General features: G+C 42.9%; 1 protein-coding gene across 1 annotated transcript in view; it reads right to left on the bottom strand.

Moving 5' to 3' along the window:
• The window catches only part of MRPS27 (mitochondrial ribosomal protein S27), a 1,100,726-nt gene that overhangs the window by 713,622 nt on the left and 368,326 nt on the right, over positions 1-18,778 (bottom strand). The window lies entirely within an intron of this gene.

Below are 18,778 nucleotides of genomic sequence, written 5' to 3'. Positions count from 1 at the left end.
CAACTACCTTCTGAATAAATGTGGGAAGTCCTCTTATTTGAACTGTGAAAATGGAAAATGCTCACATGGATCCTTTTGCACCTGGGCTGCTCTTTGGCAAATGTGCATGGCCTCCACGAACAGAGTGGTATACTCCACAACCAGAGCCCAGGTGGAGAGGCAGATGGCCTCAATCAGGCTACCCAAGTTTCCTCAGAAACCCCTCAGCAGCCAGTAGCCTTGGTTAGTTCAACCATCATTCAGGATAATGAGCTTATAGGAAAATCATTGGTTATGGGAGGGAAATCAGCCTCTGAGATGAAAGAGAAAGTGACTTCCAATAAAAACAAGCTAAGGCATGAAATAGGAGACGGACATCTGCTTTGCCATTCCTTCTCCAAATTCCACTGAAATCACAAAGAAATAGAAAAATAAATTCAAAGCAGCACAGGAAAACCAGAAAAGTGCTTCCAGCAAACAACATAGAAAGGAATTTTTCAAAAAAAATTAAAAACACGGAATTGATAGAAAAATCTAGCAGGGCATAAGAGCCTAAAACCATTCAAGGGAACAAAGAACTTTGTTAGCGGAGGAAATAACGGAGCCATACCCCTAAGTCCCCATCAATTCCTGGAGCTGCTCTTGGAGCAGCTGGCTCCATTGTTCGGGCTTCGATGAGAGTCATGGGTTTAGTTTTCTGACGTAGTGCAGCAGCCCCACAGCAATGGTGTGCTAAATGAAGTCAGTCTCTTAAGAATCTAGTTTGCACATCTCTTCTCAGCTCCCCTTTCAGTGATGTTACGTTGCTAGCTTGAAATTGGCTAGGGTGGGAGATTTTACATTGCATGGAAATCAGGAAATGCTGCAGATTAGGACTTCCCCTACTCCACCCAGAGCTGGTTGTCAAACATTTACCAACATACCACTGTTCCAGAGTAAGCTAAGGTCAGAGGAAAAGGACAATACCCTGGAGGGTCAGGAAACCATTCTAAGAAGAGACGTTACCTACAGAGTCTGCCTATCCCTACCAAATCCCATGAGGCAGATTCTTGTAATCAAAACTTGCATTCACTGCCAGGTAAACAGGAGTTCTCATTTGAAGTGAGGAAATGCATCCGGCTATGAATTTCAGTCTAGACTGAAATTCTGTTCCTATAAATGGAACAAAAAAAAAAAAACCAAGAATCAACAAACATTTGGAGAAACCTAGAGCATTAAAGAGAGCACCAAATTTAACAAACAGAACTAGCCCACTTAAAAAAAAATAGTCAATGGAAACAGATAAAAACTTGAAATTAAACATAGTTCCTATCCTCAGAGTTGCTTTAAAGCATATCACACTGAAACAAGAGACAGCTGCTGTGAAACACAACCAGAATTCATGGAAATTTTAAAATATTATTACGGCTGGGCACGGTGGCTCATGCCTGTAATCCCAGCACTTTGGAGGCCGACGGGGGTGGATTGTTTGAGGTCAGGATTTCAAGAGTAGCCTGGTCAACGTGGTGAAACCCCATCTCTACTTAAAATACAAAACCTAGGCGTGGTGGCAGGCACCTGTAATCCCAGCTACTCGGGAGGCTGAGGCAGGAGAATTGCTTGAACCTGGGAGGCAGTGGTTGCAGTGAGCCAATATTGCGTCACTGCACTCCAGTCTGGGTGATGGAGTGAGACTCCTTCTCAAAAAAAACAAACAAACAAACAAAAAAATGTTAAATCCAATACTTGGGCTGAATATACAATTAATGAGTTGGAAAATTGAGCTGCAAGACTTTTCCAAAATTTATGCAAAAAAGAAAGAAAAAACGAAAGAAAGAAAAAGTACAGCAATAGACCAGGCGCAGTGGCTCAAGCCTGTAATCCCAGCACTTTGAGAGGCCGAGGTGGGCGGATCATGAGGTCAGGAGATCAAGACCATCCTGGCTAACATGGTGAAACCCCGTCTCCACCAAAAACACTAAAATTAGCGGGCGTGGTGGTGGGCGCCTGTAGTCCCAGCTACTCAGAGGCTGAGGCGGGAGAATGGTGTGAACCCAGGAGGCTGAGCTTGCAGTGAGCCGAGATCACTCCACTGCACTCCAGCCTGGCAACAGAGCAAGACTTTGTCTCAAAAAAAAAAAAAGAAAGAAAGAAAAAAAGAAAAAGTACAGCAATATTAAGAGACACAGAAGATACATATAACTAAAATTATACAGTATAGAGCTATAGGACTGTAAGAATAAAAGGGAGACAATAGGCCGGGCGCGGTGGCTCAAGCCTGTAATCCCAGCACTTTGGGAGGCCGAGACGGGCGGATCACGAGGTCAGGAGTTCGAGACCATCCTGGCTAACACGGTGAAACCCCGTCTCTACTAAAAAATACAAAAAACTAGCCGGGCGAGGTGGCGGGCGCCTGTAGTCCCGGCTACTCGGGAGGCTGAGGCAGGAGAATGGCGTAAAAACCTGGGAGGCAGAGCTTGCAGTGAGCTGAGATCCGGCCACTGCACTCCAGCCTGGGCGACACAGCGAGACTCCGTCTCAAAAAATAAAAAATAAAAATAAAAATAAAAGGGAGACAATTATCAAAGAAGTAAAAAAAGAACATTTTCCAGAGCTAAAGAAGGACTTGGATTGGAAGAGTCTACTAAATGCCAGGCAGAATTAATGCAAAATGATCTTCTGATCTTATCCAGGTATTAATATGGCAAAGAATGTAGGTCTTTACTGCCTAGCCACCCAAAAGTAATAAGAAGAATGAGAAACGGTAACGTCAACTCTATATCTGATGCAACTAGAAGACATTTGAAACTGAAGTAGAAAAAAGGTCTTCCAAAAGCAGTGAAGATCAAACAGAAATGTACAGAGCCAGCAGAATACATGACTCTAACGTGAAATGCATAGCCTAAGATGAAAAATCAATAATCTCTTTGCAACAATGGAATGAGGTTCCGGTGGTGGGAACTTTTCTGGACAGTTTGGTACTAAGAAAAAGCTGAGGAAGTGGATTTGAGCAAGAAATATCATAAACTAATCATGTTTTTCAGGAAGTAGTCTGTAGTTGAGGAAGGAGAAGGGGGAGAGACTGCATTGTGACACCCCATTGGTGCTGACCTTGAGGAGGCTGCAGAGAAGCAAAACATAAAGTTTATTCACACAGGCAGCACATAACCCTGTCTTATGGAGAGAGTTTCTGCTGACCACGAATGCCATCCTGGCCTCTCTCACACAAAACTCCGGTAAATAGATGAGAACTTACCTTATTTAAAGTTGACCTAAAATAAAATAAAAACTAGCATAGGAACTATTTAAAAAAAAGAAAAGATGGGAATACCCACCTCCAGCCCCCACAAAACAAACAGTAGATAAAGCATTCTCACCATAGAGCTAATAAAAGTTGAGACCAAACACATTGTCATGAATTAAAAGAACACAAAGCAGAAATATAAGCTTCAAGGAAGGTAAAATAAAACATGGAGACAGTTGGGTGTGGGGGCTCACGCCTGTAATCCCAGCATGTTGGAAGGCCAAGGCGGGCGGATCATGAGGTCGGGAGATTGACACCATCCTGGCTAACATGGTGAAAACCCGTCTCTACTAAAAATACAAAAAATTAGCCGGGCGTGGTGGCGGGAGCCTGTAGTCCCAGCTGCTCAGGAGGCTGAGCCAGGAGAATGGCGTGAATCCGGGAGGCAGAGCTTGCAGTGAGCCGAGATCGTGCTACTGTACTCCAGCCTGGGCGACAGAGCGAGACTCCGTCTCAAACAAACAAACAAATTTAAAAAACAAACATGAAGACGTGTTTTTCTTCCTGTTGACGAAACATGAGACAGCAGGGCCCAGAGAGAAGTGAAAAAGAATGTTAAAATTTGCAGAAGTGAACATGATGTGCAAGCAGCACAAAGGAAAACACAGTGGTGTACACAGAGGGCAAGATTTTTCTTTTTAAAAAAGAAAAACATTTTTTAAGTGACAGAAACAATTTTTTTTTTTTTTTTTTTTTTTTTTTTTGAGAGGGAGTCTCGCTCCGTCACCCAGGCTGGAGTGCAGCGGCACAATCTTGGCTCACTGCAAGCTCCGCCTCCCGGGTTCCCGCCATTCTCCTCCCTCAGCCTCCCTAGTAGCCGGGACTACAGGCGCCCGCCACCTCGCCCGGCTAATTTTGTGTATTTTTAGTAGAGACGGGGTTTCACCGTGTTAGCCAGGATGGTCTCAATCTCCTGACCTCGTCATCCGGCCGCCTCAGCCTCCCAAAGTGCTGGGATTACAGGCTTGGGCCACCGCGCCCGACCAACGGAAACAATTCTTCTGAAACAGGGTCTCACTCTATCCCCCAGGCTGGAGTGCAGTGGGACCATCATAGCTCACTGTAGCCTCAACCCCCCCAGACTCAAGTGATCCTCCTGCCTAAGCCTCCCAAGTAGCTGGGACCACAGGTAGTCCACGCCACCACCTCTGGCTTTTTTTTTTTTTTTTTTAATAGAGATGGGGTCTCCCTGTGTTGCCCAGGCTTGTCCCCAATTCCTGGGGTCAAACGAACCTCCTGCCTCAACCTCTTAAAGTGTTGAGATTACAGGCATGAGTCATCACACAAGACCAAAATTTTTTAAAGTTAAAAAGAATTGAAGGCTGGGCATGGTGCCTCATGCCTGTAATCCCAACATTTTGGAAGGCTGAAGCGGGCAGATCACTTGAGGTCCAGAGTTCCAGACCAGCCTGGCCAGCATGGCAAAACCCCATCTCTACTAAAACGACAAAAATTAGCTGGGCGTGGTTGCACGCACCTGTAGTCCCAGCTACACAGGTGGCTGAGGCGTGAGAATCACTTGAACCCAGGAGGTGGAGGTTGCATTGAGATGAGATCGCACCACTGCACTCCAGCCTGGGAGACAGAGCGAGACTCTGTCTCAAAAAAAAAAAAAAAAAGAAAAAGAAAAAATCAAGGAAATAAAGTATGACGCAATAATTGTACAACCAATTCACACTAGTCAACTTATCATTGAAATAAAAAGGTATCAGGAAACCATGCCATGTTTTACTTTATTTAACCCATACTAGGACCTTTGGGGTTCCTAAACATGATGTTCATTCATGTTTTTTCCTATTGAGCATCCCATCCATTATGAACTTTAGTTCTAGCCCTGTCCCTCAACCTTGATTTCACTACCACTTTTTGTTTCATTTTGTTTTGTTTTGTTTTGTTTTGTTTTGAGATGGAGTCTCTCTCTGTCACCAAGACTAGAGTGCAGTGGTGCGATCTCAGCTCACTGCACCCTCCGCCTCCCAGGTTCAAGCAATTCTCCTGCCTCAGCCTCCTGAGTAGCTGGGATTACAGGTGCCTGCCACCACACCCAGCTAATTTTTTTGTATTTTTAGTGGAGACAGGATTTCACCATGTTGGTCAGGCTGGCCTCAAACCCCTGACCTCGTGATCCCCCTGCCTCGGCCTCCCAAAGTGCTGGGATTACAGGTGTGAGCCACTGTGCCCGGCCCACTACCACTTTTTAACATCTGGGTAAAATGATTCTGATTCTTTTTTTTTTCCTTTTAATGTTCATTTATCTTTTTTTTTTTTTTTTCTGTTTTTCAAGGGTCCGACAATATTTATCTATTTTTAAATAGGTAATACATTCACATAGAACAAAATTCAAGGCCGCCCGCGGTGGCTCATGCCTGTAATCCCAGCACTTTGGGAAGCCGAGGCAGGCAGATCACAAGGACAAGAGGTCAAGATCATCCTGGTTAACAGGGAGAAACCCCATCTCTACTAAAAAACACAAAAATTAGCTGGGCGTGATGGTGCACGCCTGTAGACCCAGCTACTCAGGAGGCTGAGGCAGGAGAATCCTTGTACTTGAGAGGCAAAGGTTTCAGTGAACCGAGATGACACCATTGCACTCCAGCCTCGCAACAGAGCGAGACTCTGTTTCAAAGAACAAAATTCAAAAATTGCAAAAGATAATCTTTTAAATCCTGTCATCTAGTTCCCTTCTTCAAAATATCACTGTTACCAGTCTCTTACATATCCTTCCTTCCAGGGATAGGATATGTATATGAAGAAAATACATATGTAATATACATTGTGTATATGTATATATGTAATGTCTATATATAGCTGTAAAATGTATATATGTATATATACACACATATATATTACAAATACACATATATAGAGATTTTTAAAATGTACATTGCAGCATATCATGCATTTTGTCCCACACCTTGCCTTTTTCTATTTATTAGTATATCTTGAATCCAGTAGTGTGCTGGTACATGTTTTTAACAACCAGCCGTCTTGCCACTTTTAGCCTATTCTCCACATGCAGCCAGGATAGTCCTTCTAAACATTAGGTTATGACACTGCTCAGCTAAAAGCCCTCTGATGACTTCCCATCACTCTTAGAATACCACCTGAGGTTTTTCTATGACCTATAAGGCCCTAGCTGATTTGGCCCAACTCCATTATTTTACCACATTCCCTACAACTATTACCCACTCATTCTGCTCAAGCCATACCAACCTCATCTGTTTTTCTGTGTGCTTTTTCTTCTGCCTGGTAGCTTCTGTCTGGTAGACATCACAAGATTTATTTCTTTCATTTCACTCACCTCCTCAGATTGATTTTCATTAAACTTTTTCTCTGAAATAGGACCCCCCATCACTTCCTGTTTTCTTAATATTAATAGTTTATAATAATAATAATTGTTATTATTATTTTTTGTGATGGAGTTTCGCTGTTTCACCCAGGCTGGAATGAAGTGGTGCAATCTTGGCTTACTGGAAACTCCACCCCCTTGGTTCAAGGGATTCTCCTGCCTCAGCCTCCTGAGTAGCTGGGATTATAGGCGCCCACCACCACACCTGGCTAATTTTTGTATTTTTAGTAGAGACAGGGTTTTGGCATGTTGGCCAGGCTGGTCTTGAACTCCTGACCTCAGGTGATCCACCCACCTTGGCCTCCCAAAGTGCTAGGATTACAGACGTGAGCCACTGCGCCCGGCCTTATTATTATTATTTTTTGAGACACAGTCTCACTCTGTTCCCTGGGCTCTGGAGTGCAGTGGCGCAATGACAGCTCACTGCAGCCTCTACCTCCTGGGCTCAGGTGTTCCTCCCACCTCAGCCTCCTAAGTAGCTGGGACTACAGGGGTGCACCACCATGCACAGCTAATTTTCTTTGTATTTTTAGTAGAGATGGAGTTTTGCCATGTTGCCCAGGTTGGTCTGAAACTCCTGAGCTCAAGTGATCTGCTCGCCTCAGCCTCCCAAAGTGCTGGGATTAAAGGTGTTAACAATGGTGCCCTGCCATTGTTTTACATATTTTAACTAATTTAGTCTTTAGAGAAACTCTTTGAGGTAGATACTATTATTATCCCCACTTTACAGACATGCAAACTGAGTCATACAAGTAGTTAAATAACCTCCCCAAGGTCACAAAGCTCATAAGTGTCAGAGCCAAGATTAAAATCCAGGCAGTTTAATTCCAGAGCCATATTTTATATGGTCATCTCATCTGCTATATATTTTTTTAATTAAGTAGTTGTTAAATTTGCAAATAAAAATCATATTTATCATGTGCAACATATTATTTCAAAATATGTATATGTTGTGAAATAGCTAAGTCGAGCTAATTAATGCATTACCTCACATACTTACAATTTCTTGTGGTAAGAAAAGTTAAAACCTACTCTCAGCAAATTTTAAGAATACAATACCTTGATTTTAACTATAGTCACCATATTGTATCATAGATTTTCTGATCTCATCTGCTATTTTTAAACAAGACATTATACTGCTCTTGCCCTGCTTTATTTTTGTAACATAGTACTTACCACTATGCTATGTATCTACCGACATTTCAGATATTATACTATGTGTCTACTTGTTTGTGTTATTTTTGCCTATCATCCCTACTGGGATTTAAGATCTCTGAGGGCAGAATTCAACTTTTCTTCACTGCTCTCTATCACACACCTGAAACAGTGCCAAAACACCATAGGTGCTTGTTGAGTGGATGAATGAATGGACATCTATATCTGTAGAGCTATATACATACTCCCCCCACCAATATGGAAGCCCCTGTGTAAACTGAAAAGTAAGAGATGATTTTTTTTTTTTTTTTTTTTTTTTTTTTTTTTGAGACGGAGTCTCGCTGTGTCACCCAGGCTGAAGTGCAGTGGCGCGATCTCGGCTCACTGCAAGCTCCGCCTCCCGGGTTTACGCCATTCTCCTGCCTCAGCCTCCGAGTAGCTGGGACTACAGGCGCCCGCCACCACGCCCGGCTAGTTTTTTGTATTTTTAGTAGAGACGGGGTTTCACCATGTTAGCCAGGATGGTCTCGATCTCCTGACTTCGTGATCCACCCGCCTCGGCCTCCCAAAGTACTGGGATTACAGGCTTGAGCCACCGCGCCCGGCCTGAGATGATGTATTTTTAAGAGTGAAGAAAGAATGATGAATTCCTCCTCCAACTATGATCACCAATACAAACACGTGCACCTGAAAAAAAGAGAAAAAAAAGAAAAAACAAGAAAGCGTCTACAAAGAACAGTACAAAGCACTTTGGACAAGATATAAATTACTCAATTTAAAGGATGTATCACTCAGGAAATATGTAGGAAAAAAGAAATATGAGATTATACAGAAGGTAATGGTTTTGCAACTTTCTTTTTTTGCAGGAGATATATTTGAAGACAGCTTTGAATAAATGGAAATAAGTGGTTTTAGCTGGCATGTGGGAAGTAGGAAGAAAAAAATAACATACATTTTCTGGACCTAAATGAAAAAAATAACTAGTTGGTGACAGTTTGTTCTTGAAATACTATAAAGAAAAGTATATAAAGGCAGATAACATCCAGTGGGATTTTAAGGCTGGAAACAATTTTTTTTTTTTTTTTTGAGATGGAGTTTCACTCTGTCGCCCAGACTGGAGTGCAGTGGCACAATCTCGGCTCACTGCAACCTCCGCCTCCCAGGTTCAAACGATTTTCTTGCCTCAGTCTCCTGAGTAGCTGGGGCTATAGGCATGTGCCGCCATATTCGGCTAATTTTTTTTGTATTTTTAGTAGAGACGGGGTTTTACCATGTTGGTCAGGCTGGTCTCGAACTCCTGACCTCAAATGATCCGCCCACCTCGGCCTCCCAAAGTGCTGGGATTATAGGCCTGAGACACTGTGCCCGGCCTGGAAACAAAAATTTTATTTGATTACCTTTGGATCTAGCCTGTTTGACCCAGCCCACTTACCTCCTCCCTGCAAATAGTTAATGAGAGTTTTGTGGTCTTAAGGATTTTGATAAAGAACATTACAATCATTTCTACAGGCTGATATGGTTTTCTGTTTCCTTCTGTCTACAAAAGGGAGTGGTTTTTAATACAATTACCAAATGTCCTGTTTAAGGTAGGTCAACCTTAGATTTTGATTAGAATCTGAAATTATGAACAGTTATATTTCTTGGGTGTTTCAGGATTAACAATGAAGAGAGAAGAGACTTTTTAAACAGTAAGATGTAAATGTATTTCCTTAAATTTTTTTTTTTGAAACGGAGTCTCGCTCTGTCACCCAGGCTGGAGTGCAGTGGCACAATCTCGGCTCACTGCAACCTCTGCCTCCCGGGTTCAAGTGATTCTCCTGCCTCAGCCTATTGAGTAGCTGGGATTCCAGGTGCCTACCACTACGCCCAGCTAATTTTTTGTATTTTTAGTACAGACGGGGTTTCACCATGTTAGTCAGTCTGGTCTCAAACTCCTGACCTCAGGTGATCTGCCTGCCTCGGCCTTCCAAAGTGCTGGGATTACAGGCTTGAGCCACTGCGCCCGCCCTCCTTGACATTTTTGTAGGATTCTTATTAGTTAGCATTTATATTTACCTAGAGCACCTGGTTAGGGAGAAGGTAACCAAGAAAGGGACCTTTATGGAAATAATGTGGAAACTGAGGAACACCAGATCCACCAGTTAAAAACAAAAACCCCTAAATAAAATCCGTAGGTGGATGAGTTTAACTTTCACCCTTCACCATTCCTCTTCTTTTGACCTGTTTTGTTGCTTGAGGCGTCGCTTCCTCCATAATACTTTATTCACGCCTCTCTTGTACTCCTAAATTAACAGTAGTTTCCCACTTACTTGTTGTATGACCTTGAGCAACTCATCTAATCTCCTGGATCATATTTTCTCATTTGTAAAATTGGGGTAATCGTTATGACCTCACAGGGTTAGTATGATGATTCAATGAGATAATACATGAAGGATGCTTTTAATATGCCGAACTACAATAACCCATAGTTCTTATTTTTTCCAACTAATTGATCAAGAAACTATTAGACTTATTAGAAATCCAGAAACACCCTCTTGGAGCTCCACTTTTATTCTGGATCTCATATTCTTTCCTCTACTCAAAGACTTCATCTCTATAATTAATCTCTCTTTTCCTCCCTCTTTGGCTCATCCTCTCTGGAACTCAAATTGCTTTATTACATCTCATCTTAATACTCCCTCCCTTTTATCATTTGTTCCCTTCAATACCTGCCTATTTTGCTGCTTCCTTTCATAGCAAAACTTCTTGAAGGAATTGTTTATACTTTTTGTCCTTACTTCCTCTTCTCTCTTCAACCCACTTCATTCAAATTTGTATCTCCACCCCTTCAAAGAATCAACACTTGCCAAGGCCACTTCCAACTGGCTCAATCCAATGGTCATTTCTCAGTATTTGTCATGCATCAACCACTTCTTAAAACACTCTACTCTTGGCTTGACTGTCCACTCTTTTTCTTTGCGTTCTACTTTACATTAATCTCTTTTGCTGGCTCATCCACTTCTCCTAACCTCTAAATGTAGGAGTGCCCCGGGCTTTTTCCTCAGTTCCATAGGCTCTCTATCTTCCTCCCTTCCTCTCTCCCCTTTCTTTCTGTGTGATCTCATCAAATCTCCTCTATTCATGCCAATGACCCTCCTGTTTACGTCTTGAATCCAACCTCTGTCCTGAGCTCCAGAATCATATATCCAATTGCCTGATAGACACTTCCACTTGTATTTCCATTAAGCCCTTCACATTTAACAATTCCAAAGCAGAACCACTGAGTTTTGGCCGGATGTGGAGGCTCACACCTGTAACCCCAGCACTTTGGGAGGCCAAGGCAGGTGGATCACTTGATGTCAGGAGTTTGAGACCAGCCTGGCCAACATAGCAAAAACCCATCTCTACTAAAAATACAAAAAAAATTAGCTGGGCATTGTGGCACACGCCTGTAATCCCAGCTACTTGGGAGGCTGAGGCAGGAGAATCACTTGAATCTGAGAAGCAGAGGTTGCAGTGAGCTGAGATCACACCACTGCACTCCAGCCTGGGCGAAAGAGTGAGACTCTATCTTAAAAATAAATAAATAAATAAAACCACTGAGTTCTCTCTTTCTCCAAACCAGTTCTTCTCCACATTTTTCTATTGTTGTGGCACCATTCATTATATACCTAGTTGTTCAGGCAGAATTCCTAGGATCATCTTTGATTTCTTTCCTTCCCACCCTAAATCCAATCCATTAGCAAGCTCTGTCAGCTTTACTTTCCAAGTAGATCTTGAGCCTGATAAATTCTTACATTTCCACAGTTGTCACCTAGTCCCTGCCATCATCTTCCCTTGTCAGGTCTATTATATCCATCTTTGGAGTGGCCTCCCAAATATTTTTTCCACTACCCTGCCTTTCACAGATCAGTCAATGTGATTTTTTTTTTTAATTTTTCAGAGTCTCGATGTGTCGTCCAGGCTGGAGTACAGTGGCACGATCTCGGCTCTACACAACCTCTGCCTCCCGGATTCAAGCAATTCTGCCTCAGCCTCCTGAGTACCTGGGATTACAGGCGTGTGCCATCACGTCTTGCTACGTTTTGTATTTTTAGTAGAGACGGGGTTTCATCATGTTGCCCAGGCTAATCTCAAGCTACTGGTCTCAAGTGATCCACCAGCCTCGGCCTCCCAATGTGCTGGGATTACAGGTATGAGCCACCATGCTCGGCCTGAATGTGATCTTTCTTAAAACATAAATCAGGTATCGTTCTGCTGCTTTAAAATCCTCCACTGGCTTCCTATGGTGCTTAGATTACAAACCAGCCTCTCTCTCTTTGACCTGACTCTGCTTTCCTGTCTGATCTCATTTCTGTTCTTCTTCCGTTTGATCACTGCACTCCAGCCAAACTGGCTCCCTTTTCATTTACTCGAACAAATCAAGCTCACTGCTACTTCTGGACCTTATTGTTGTTCCTTTAATGTGGACTACTCTGCAGATCTCTGCATGGCTACTTCCTTTAGCTCATTCAGGTCTCTGCTCAAATGTCATGTCCTCAGGGAGGCCTTTTTGACCATTCTAGGTAAAGAAGTAGCCCGCTCTCCCTACTACAACCTATGTCAATTATACTGCAAAGCATGTATCACTATCCCAAAAGATATCATTTATTTACATCCTTTTGGTCTGTCTCCATACATTTAAGTGCCATGAAAGCAGCACAATTATTTGTCTCATTCACCATTGTATCCCCAGTGTCTAGAAGAGGGCCTATCTCAATACAGGTGTTCCATAAATGTTCGTTAGATAAACAGTGAATGGGACCACTGGTACCCTGTGTTCTGTTGAAATCTGGTGCTACCAGGTGTACAGAAGGTGCTGGTCCATTGGTGACTCATATTCCTGCCCAGGCTTCAGTGGCTCTTCAAGGGAGTGGCTCTTCAAGTCCACTTCCTCCATTCTTAGCTAAGCCAAGGGTGCTTCTTGCTTGGGCTCCTATTATTACATTTCTAGTGCCCTGTTCTTCGTAAGCATCCATCTCCTAGGGAGCTAGCTGGCTCCAGGACTGAGTTTCAGAAGTTGCTCTGGACTCTGCTACCCCATGGACCTCCAAATCAGTGTGCTAATGGAGGATACCCTGGGTGAATCCAGGGCAGTTTCCTGTCACTTTCCTTGCAGAAAGAAAGGAGGGAGTTGAAGGGAAAAGGAGAGAAGGAAAGAAAGAAAGAAGGAAAAGAAAATAAAAGTACAAATTACATTTCTTTGAGGTTACATTTTGGAACAGTGATTCATTAATTAATGCATTTAACAAACGTGTATTGCTTGCCAACTATGTGTCAGGCACTCTTCTATGCACATTATTGCTATAATTGCCATGATCTCTATCATCTTCATCGTGCGTCCATATTAGACTGTGAATTTCTCAAAGGCAGAGATGGCCAGGCATGGTGGCTCACACCTGTAATCCCAGCACTTTAGGAGGCCAAGACGAGAGGATTACTTGAGCCCAGGAGTTCAAGACCAGCCCTGACAGCATAGGGAGCTCCCATCTCTACAAAAAATAAAAAATTAGGTGGGCATGGTGGTGTGTGCCTGTGGTCCCAGCTATTAGGGAGGCATAAGTAGGAAGGCTTGCTTGAGACCAGGAGGTTGAGGTTGCAGTGACTTATGACTGCACCACTGTACTCCAGCCTGGGCAACACAGCAAGATTCTGTCTCAAAAAAAAAAGCAAGCAGAGACAATCTTTTCATTGTAACAAGTGCATAGTAAATGTCTACTGCCTGAATGAATTAAACAGAGGAGAGAGTTAATGAAAGACATTAAAGAAGATTAGGCCCAGTTACATTTATATTCAGACAAAAACATAGAACAATTGTTCTTTAAATTCTACAATGTTATTATATTAAATTTTAAATGTCTTCCATGTTTTATATTTGTCTGTTTAACACACTGTTTTTTTTTTTTTTTTAACGTATTTGTAATTTTTTTTTTTTTTTTTTTTTTTTTTTTTTTGAGATGAAGTCTCGCTCTGTCACCCAGGCTGGAGTGCAGTGGCACAATCTTGGCTCACTGCAACCTCTGCCTCCCAGGTTCAAGCAATTCTCTTGCCTCAGCCTCCTGAGTAGTTGGGATTACAGGCAGGCACCACCAGGCCCAGCTAAGTTTTGTATTTTTAGTGGAGATGGGGTTACACCATGTTGGTCAGGCTGGTTTCAAACTCCTGACCTCACGATCCGCCCACCTCAGTCTCACAAAGTGCTGGGATTACAGGCGTAAGCCATCACAGCCGGCCCATATTTGTAATTTTACAAATAAAATGTATGACTCAACATACTTGTAATTTGACACCTTCTGTCTTTCCACTTAACATTAATGACAAACAGGCCGTCTCAAGCCTGTAATCCCAGCACTTTGGGAGGCCAAGATGGGCGGTTCACGAGGTCAGGAGATCGAGACCATCCTGGCTAACACGGTGAAACCCTGTCTCTACTAAAAAATACAAAAAAGTAGCCGGGCGAGGTGGCGGGTGCCTGTAGTCCCAGTTACTCAGGAGGCTGAGGCAGGAGAATGGTGTAAACCCGGGAGGTAGAGCTTGCAGTGAGCTGAGATCCAGCCACTGCACTCCAGCCTGGGCAACAGAGCAAGACTCCGTCTAAAAAAAAAAAAAAGACAAACATTTTTTAGTGTTTTTTTTTTACTTTTTATTTATTTATTTATTTTTGAGACAGTGTCTTGTTCTGTTGCCCAGGCTGGAGAATATCAGCTCACTGCAACCTCCGCCTCCTGGGTTCAAGCAATTCTCCCGCCTCAGCCTCCCAAGTAGCTGGGATTACAGGTGCCTGCCACCACGCCTGGCTAATTTTTTGTATTTTTAGTAGAGATGGGGTTTCGCCATGTTAGCCAGGCTGGTCTCGAACTCCTGACCTCAGGTGATCCACCTGCCTTAACCTCCCAAAGTGTTGGGATTACAGGCACGAGTCACCATGCCCAGCCCTGAGTGTTTTCACTTTATCATTATCTTCATGGCTTTCTGTAATTTAGTAATTTCTCTTATTTTTGAAGCACTGTTGGTTTCCCTGTAGTCACTAGCAATGCAGACCCTGGAACAACTGGTCACGTGTTTGTGCCTCTTCCACAAATGACAAGATGAAGGAGCACCTGCGAAAGTACATCTAATTCTGGAGGAAGAGATGGCACCACGTGAGGAGCAGGCAGGGAGTCAATCCCAGGTGCGCTGAGGAGAGAAGAAAGGCACATCTACCCGGTAAGCTGCTCTGAAATGAGAAAGTAGTGTGCAGGGTGATGTTGAGCTCTATTGTGCAGTTGGATTGACATGCTTCTACCTCTTGGCCCTCACACAGCAGCCTGCCTGGCTGCCATCTGCCAAACTTTTGCTTTTCTTTCTGTTTTGCATAAGGCTTTTGCTTTTAATGTGCTGCTACTGAGTACAGAAAAGCAAGAGCGTACCAGACTTCAGGGATCTGTCTGTTTCTCTTCTGCCTTTTAATAGAGCTTAGCTTTTTTGCCACTTGTTATTGTCAAGTACAACATGAGTTAAGAGAAGGAATACTGCACCTGACGGGATGGATGCCACGCCTTGAATAAATTGGCAGGAAAAAGAAGAGGTTTATAGGATCTTCTCTTCTGCCACTCCCATCTTGGAAACAAGTGGAAGTACATTTGCAAAATTATATTGAAAATAATGAGAAAATGCGTTTTCCTTTATAGCCAACTCTTCTGATATGGACCTAGTTTCAAATGAAGTTATGAGGAAATGGCCCTTGTGACTAAATGTTGATTAATGTGCTGTGAGCTGTGAACCCAGGATGAGAAATGGGAGGAAATCAAACTAAGGAATGGAAAGGGGGAAGTACTCTGGGTGCCTTGCCTAAGAGACTGAACCCTCAAATCTTGGAAATAAACCATATTTTGTAAACCAGATAATTTAGACTTAGGTTATTTTTTGTGTTTCTTCTCTTATTTGGTATCATTTATCAAGTTATGTTTTAAAAGTCTATAACTTTGGGCTATAACATATATGCTTAGGCCAGAGTTTAACGGGGATCAACAGCATCCCTGGAAGCCGATATCTCTTTAGCAGGTATAGAGAGCTCCTAAGAGAAAGATGATTCTGGTAGTGGGGACACCCAAAAATGAAAGGCCAAATTGAGTAGGGGCTCCTTTCCAACAGGCGATCTCTTGCTACAGTAAATCTTGGATGTTATTTAAATTTTATTTTATTTTTATTTCACAAAGCACTCTAAGGGCAGGTGTGGTGGCTCATGCCTGTAATCCCAGCACTTTGGGAGGCCGAGGTGGGTGTATCACCTGAGGTCAGGAAATCAAGACCAGCCGGGCCAACATGGTGAAATCCCGTCTGTACTGAAAATACAAAACTTAGCCAGGCATGGTGGTGCGTACCTGTAGTTCCAGCTACTCTGGAGGCTAAGGCAGGACAATCACTTGAACTTGGGAGGCAGAGGTTGCAGTGATTCAAGATTGCACCACTGCACTCCAGGCTGGGTGACAGAGCAAGACTCTGTCTCAAAAAAAAAAAAAAAAAGAAAAAGAAAAAGAAAAAGTACTCTATCCTTTAAGAAGTACACTCAAGCCCACAAGAATGACATTTTCTACAAATTCTAGGATCAAGTACCAATTAAAGAGGACGAGTAGGCTGGGTGCGGTGGCTCATGCATGTAACCCAGCACTTTGGGAGGCCCAGGTGGGCGGATCACTTGAGGTCAGGAGTTCGAGACCAGCCTGGTCAACATGGTGAAACCCTGTGTCTACTAAAAATACAAAAATTAGTCAGGCGTGGTGGCAGGCGCCTATAGTCCCAGCTGCTTGGGAGGCTGAGGCATGAGAATCGCTTGAACCCGGGAGCTGGAGGTTGCAGTGAGCTGAGATCACACCACTGCACTCCAGTCTGGGCAACCAAGCGAGACTCTGTCTCCAAAAAAAAAAAAAGAGTATGTGTAAAAGATAATGGAATTATTACATATTCAAGGTCTCATCTACCTTGACATTTCTATGATAGATGTCATCATTCATTCACTGAACATTTACTGAGTGACTCTTAAGTGACAGGTATTATAGGCAGTGACTTGTACACTGTTGTTATCTATGTCGGTTTTTAATAATTTCAAAATGAAATACATTTTGATAAGCAAAGGCTAAGTGTGTGTGGCACAAATACTTTAAGGCATATGAGCGAGCTACCCACTCAGGGGCTTATCTATGCTCTGCCAGAATGTATATGCATCCCTGGAAACCTCACTTGAGAGTGCAGAAGGTGGCTGATACCATCCACACTCTTCCTATACTACACAGTCTTGTTTGAAATTTAGTCATCTTAATCACTGTTTACTATAAAGTTCCACAACTTAAATATCGGGCAATTACAGGATATGGTGTTTTGGCCCTAACGAACCTTGCAAATACCTGAAATACACAGAATACTTATCTTCATTCCAGGCCTACTCTTAAATTGTAGGGGAGCAGAAGAATACGAATGAAGGCCAGTAACTATTGTGAATACCATGCTAAATTGTCAGTAGGTTGTAGTCACACATTGGAATACTAACAAAAGGAAAATGTATGCTTGATACTACTGAGAAACAATACTTTGTTATGCAGGAATCTATAGCATTCAAGCTGACAGGAAGGATTTGACAAGTTAATTTGTCTTCTTTCTTACCTAAGCATTTCTGTTGCTCAAATTCTGACTCCAAAGCAGTCGCTGAAATGGGCAGCCATGCTATGTACAAATTTTCACTGCTTTTGAAGTTCACCGTTTGTTTTGAGGACATAAGACAAAAGATACAAAGAAGAGTTTTCCCGTAGCCTGAATAGTGTTCTTCATCGGGAGAGGGAATTTGTGGTTATGAGCCAGTGTTCAGTATCAGATCACAAGTGGCAGAGGCACCCATGTGTGTGGTTTTTTTTTTTAATTAATGTGTGTGTGTGATACGTAAGTTCCTTTAAAGCGTGGAGTCCAGGATAGAAGTCTCTCTTGCCCAGGTCTAAGGGTGCGGCGGTGGGGGGGAAGGGGGGGGGGGGGAAGGGTGGGGGGGAAGGGTGGGGGTGGGGAAGTGGGGGGGAAGGGTGGGGTGGGGAGGCGGGGGGGGGGGGGGTGGGAGGAGTGCTTAGTGATACTAAGAATTTAATGCCAAATGTATTTGCTGTGTGACCTAGATGGCTGAATTTTTTAAAAAGTTCTTCAGCACTGAGAAAAATCCAGTTAGACTGATAGCTTAGAGAGCTGTAGCTTATTTCTAAGTTTGACTTCCCCAAAACTAAGTGTAAATGTCAGTGATATGAGGACTTTTTAAAGAAACAAAATAAACAGGATATACGAAAATAGAGCAACTATGGCCCATCTTGTTTCATCCCTTTTCATCTATGTCCTTACTCATATCCCTATCCATAATAAATGACTTTAAGAAAATCCTAGATGTTTTGCATCCTATATATTTCTAACAAATATTCTTAAAAGTATGACCACAATACCATTATCCAATTATTCCCTATTCAACAAACACAATTTCATCTATCTGAAAGGCACCTCATGACTTTTACTTGAGGATGAAAATAATTTCTCATGAATTGTTATCTTATTGGTGTTCATTGCTTTAAGTCGCCTGAGGAGGTATGTGATATGCTACACTAAATCTATTTGTAGGGCTTGGCTTCCAGAACTGCAGATTCTGGACCTAGCTGACCTGGTGACAGTGAACTTGAGACCTCTACTAGAGTTTAGTTATTATTATTATTATTTTTTAACTTTTGGAAAGCAAAGTGTCGGAAGGGGATTTAGTTTTTCCATTAGGTCGAGGCATGTTAAGACTTGTTTCTTTTTCCAAAATGTTCAAGTTGCTAAGAGAACCATGGACCATGGGTCAGGAAGTCCGTCGGTTTCGGGTCACATTCCGCTCCCGCAGGCCTGCAGGCCGTCCCGGCTGGTCTGCTCCAGGCGTGCTAGAGGTCAGCGGCCGAGGCTGCACTCGGTGCCTGGGTCTCGCGCAGCTCCAGGGCTCTCAGGCGACACTGGGC

The sequence above is a fragment of the Macaca thibetana genome, chromosome 6 (assembly GCF_024542745.1).
Source record: "Macaca thibetana thibetana isolate TM-01 chromosome 6, ASM2454274v1, whole genome shotgun sequence".
In the NCBI taxonomy this organism is placed as follows: Eukaryota; Metazoa; Chordata; class Mammalia; order Primates; family Cercopithecidae; genus Macaca; species Macaca thibetana.
This window is presented reverse-complemented; position numbering and strand designations above follow the sequence as displayed.